Consider the following 4,337-nt stretch of genomic DNA (forward strand, 5'->3'; position numbering starts at 1 on the left):
AGCTGCCCAAAGGAGATGGAGCTGGGAAACCTCTCTGAGTGAAGGCATTGTCAATGCCTTGAGAAATGGTTTGCATGGTAAGATGACGTATATCCTGAGGAATGGCAGGATTACTGTCCTCTCTGTGGGAGACTCCCGCTGCTGTGGGAGTGAAGGTGGCAGAAGGTGCCTGATGTGGAGGCTCAGGCATGGCTCTAGAAGAATCTCCAAAAACTGTACAAATTGTTTCCTGGTTTTCTCCTGAACCACTAGGGATAGTGGGAGACCATCCAGGCTGATTTAATAGAGGAGAATCTTCAGTTAGTGGAACAGAAGTTTCCCTGCCTTCCTCTGCTAATTTTTGTTTTGCTTTATCAAATTGCCTATCCAAGCCCCGTTGTCTTCTTGAGGCATCTCTCTCTGCAGCAGCAGAGGTTTGGAGAGAAGTAGAAGACTTGGATTTGGTGGCAGAAGCCCTTGATTTGGATCTGCTCTTGTGAGGCGGAGGAGCCACGCTAGTAAGGTGTCCTTGGGAGGGCGAGGCAGAAGTCCGGGAAGGAGATCTGCTGCGATCTGCCATCTTGGAAATGAGGCCTAGTGGTTATCAGAGGTCTTGGAATATATGCCCAAATAATATAGTGGCCCTGATCTGAGAATCCTGGAATAAGATCAAACAATAAGGGCCAGTTAGCACCAAGCTGACACCACAGCTGGATTCAAAGCATTCAAAAGCTGCCTGGGGGGTTGCGTTGGGGGGGTCCCCCAAATGGCGCGAAGCAGACACCACTGCTCCTATAGCGCCTTTTTTACTGCAGCGTTGGCAGGGGGAGCTAGCCTCCACCCCTGCAAGCGCAAAGCCGACACCACGGCTTCTCCTGCGCTCCGCTGGCCTCCACTTACAGTTTGGTGAGGTCCAGCGATGTCCGTTCCTCAATCCGGTGATTCCACGAGGCTTGGAGTGTAAAAAAATGGCCGCCGGCCTTCGGGCGGCTCAGCTGAGCGGCGCTGGGCTGCGCGCGAAGCGCAAGCCTCTTTCCTTGCCGCTACGGCTCCCAGCAGTCAAAGAAAAACAATTGGGCACTTTAAAAACTTTTTTTAAAGAATTTTTCTATATTTATTGAAGTCCTATGAGCTGTAAAAGAGTCAAAAGCAATGGAACTAAAGGAGGTAATCTCTCTATGGCCGACTGAGTTAATAAACTGGAGCTAAACAGGAAGAGGAGGTGTGTTTAAACAAATTCAACTCAGGCTCAGGCCAATCAGATGAAGTTAACAACTCATTGCTTTGGACTCTCTTAGCAGCGTACAGGAGAATACTGAAATTCCACATAAAATATTCCCAAGTCTACTTTCAAACTGAAAAGACGAACAATAAACACTAATAACATTAAGTTGCTGTCCACGAGAAAAAAATTCTGTAAGCCCCACAGAATAACAGAGCTGGATGGCACATTGGAGGTCTCCTATCCAAACACCCTGCTCAAGCAGGAGGCTAGCCTGACCTATCAACAATTTTTAATAATCTTCATCATGAACACCACCCAATCTTCATTATCACACTTACAATTAGGTTGGTCTGCCACAAATAACATCTTAAAAAATAACTGAAAGATTATGAATCTCAGGCAACCTTCCTATGAAATGACTTGAATTAATAAGTATATCATTATCAATGCCAAATCACACCTAATAAAGGGACTGGGTTAAAATTACAATAGGAATATCAATTACACAGCAGTATTGCTGTAAAGATGCTGGATTAGGCATTTACAATAAAAATTACAAGGAAATGTAACATTGCAGCAAAAATGTTCACTCTAATTCTATCATGATAGCCATATATGTCTACATTCAGAGTCAGGTATTCTAATGTGGAGCATTAGTTAGAAGTCTAACATTGAAGTATAGCACCAAATGAACTTCCGGAAATTCTGGAAATATTTCTCTGTGCAGAGTGTATTTCAGCAGTCTAACCCTATTGTAACTAAGGAATGTGCAACTGTTGCCAGAGGTAGTGAAAGCTAAAACATTAAACAAAGTAGTGAAAATGCATTCCTTCCCGGTACCTAGAAATCTAGCAAAATTTGTAATCAAAGTACATTCCCAAGGTGTGGATCTACTTGCTCAGAGGAAGTGTAACACTATACAGAATAAGCCAGTTCACAATTACTAAGCTTGGTTTCCCAATAACCAATACAACTTCTAGGTTATTTATCTCTGAGACCATATACACCAAAGACAAATTCCTTGTGTGTCCAATCACACTTGGCCAATAACGAATTCTATTCTGTTCTATTCTAATTATAGCTTGTGTAGCCTCGGCCAGATCATAGCTGAATTTAGCCTACCATAAAGTCCTTACAATTGGACAGGAAGAATGATTAGTTGTCATAATCATAGTTAAGAGGCACCTCATCCCTAAATTCCACACATCATCTCCCAACAGTTTCATTAAGAAACAAGTTGGAATCTAACAGCAGAAGAGCTGTCCCTTCAGGATGACCTCTATAGGCAAACTAACAAACCAATTCTATGGGCCCAATTAACTATTATACCTATTCTACTATTAACTACTATAAGAGAGCTTTAGAGTAACTGAAGGGATGCTCATTACTGGCAATCAATAGGATTTAAGTTACAAACCATGATAGATGGGGCAAAAGATATTAAAACGAATGCTTTCACCATATTTACAGATAAAACTGCAAGACTTATTACCAAAGAAATTATAGCGGAGCCCAGATCTGAATCAGCTGCTTCCCAATTTACAGCTTATTTTGATTTGTATCCTGCATTTACTGATTTTACAAATAAAGCAAAGAACATATCCAACACACTTTCCTCCTATTTTCCCCATAATAAAGTGAATTGGGCTGTGACTTGCCCAAAGTCACCCACTTGGCTTTCATGGCTAACCCGGGATTGTAACTCAGGGCCTCTCTTGCTTTCTAATGTAAGCACTAGACCAAACTGGCTCTCTTATCCATTTCCATAAACTCTAGATAAAAAAACAAAAAAACTATTCTGTGTGCTAGAATCCTACAATAGAAATCTCGTTCAATCAAGAAAATTAGCAGCAGTTGCAGGGCCGAGACTGGAATTCACCCGGCCGTTTGTCTTACAACCTAGCAAGTTCACGGGCACAAGGCCTTCAATCGCCACTTGCCGAAGTTCCTCGGCAAGTTCAATACTCCCCCCCTCCCCCGGAAGAGAGACGCGCCTTGGGCACCCAGAATGGTAGGGAACGAGGAGCTCTCACTAACGCGGCCAAGGGTTGAACTTCCTCCTGGAGTCCTGCAGGAACCGCCCGGGAAGAGGAATCCTGCCCCGCCGAAAAAGCGCCCCCGCCAGCCGCGTCCGCCCAACCGCTCGAGGCACGCTCGGGCCTGAGGCGGCGGCAACCGAGAGCCCGGACAGCCACGTGCTGCCCGAGAGAAGGGCAGCGGCGGCCCCGGGAAGCTTCGCGGGGAGCTGCGCCTGGCCCGTCGCCGCCACGGGAGACCACCGACCTCCCGGCAGCTGGCCGGGATTCGAAAGAAGGGCCGCCGCAGAGGCCTCCCAACCTAGCTGCGTCGGGCAAGCGTCCGGGACGGCCGGCAGACGGCTCCCCTCTCACGGCGCGTTGGAAATTCCGCCGCTTTCCAGCCTGGGGCACAGGCGCGGAGCTCACCTCGGGTGGCTCGGGTCGAGAGGTCTCGGGCCAGACCAGGCACCGGACTAGCCGCTCGCGTTCTCCCTAGTTGGCTCTCGAGCTGGTCCCCAAACAAAATGGCGACCGTGGCCGCGCGCTCACGTCGCGGCCTTTCTCTTCCCGTCTTCCTCTGCGCAGGACGCAAAGCGAGAAGGCGGGACCTCGGCCCGAGGCTCAATCCGCCTGCGCGGAAACAACTTTGACCAATCAGAAGCCCGTTCCGGTTGGTGCTCGAGTCCGCCTCCAGTTTTGTACCCAATCCCTAGAAGGACACCCCGATCTCGCCTTTGCACTCTTGTCGACGGAGGGACGCAAAGATGCCCTCACGAAGTTGACGAGGATGGGAAATGGGCGGGGACGATTAAACTCAGAAGACCTTGCGAAGTTGAGGTCCTACTGCGATTGGATAGTTTAAGTGTGGAGCCCGCCGAGGCCAATCGCAGCGCGGCGATGGGAAGCGATCGCGTCAGTCGCGAGGACGGACGCGCGTGCGCAACGGGCGGAGGTGGGGCGGGAGGCTGGGGTCCCCCTCAGAAAAGGGCGCTCGGTTTCGGCGAGGTGGGCGGGGCCAGCGGAGTGACGGCACCGAGGCAGCGAGATCGGGCGGGGCCTTTTATTGACTGGCTGCGAAACGGGGGCGGCGGCGGCGGGGGGGGGCTTCTTCCGGG

General features: G+C 49.2%; 1 protein-coding gene across 5 annotated transcripts in view; it reads right to left on the reverse strand.

Annotated features, from left to right (window-relative positions):
- CNOT1 (CCR4-NOT transcription complex subunit 1) overlaps positions 1 to 3,806 on the reverse strand; it is a 128,803-nt gene extending 124,997 nt beyond the window's left edge. For all 5 annotated transcript variants that reach the window (XM_058155039.1, XM_058155038.1, XM_058155036.1 and 2 more), the window contains exon 1: positions 3,649 to 3,806. The gene's annotated coding sequence lies outside the window, so the exon portion shown is untranslated. The remainder of the gene's footprint in view (positions 1 to 3,648) is intronic.
- Positions 3,807 to 4,337: the final 531 nt, after the last annotated feature.

The sequence above is a fragment of the Ahaetulla prasina genome, chromosome 12, assembly GCF_028640845.1.
Source record: "Ahaetulla prasina isolate Xishuangbanna chromosome 12, ASM2864084v1, whole genome shotgun sequence".
NCBI lineage: Eukaryota > Metazoa > Chordata > Lepidosauria > Squamata > Colubridae > Ahaetulla > Ahaetulla prasina.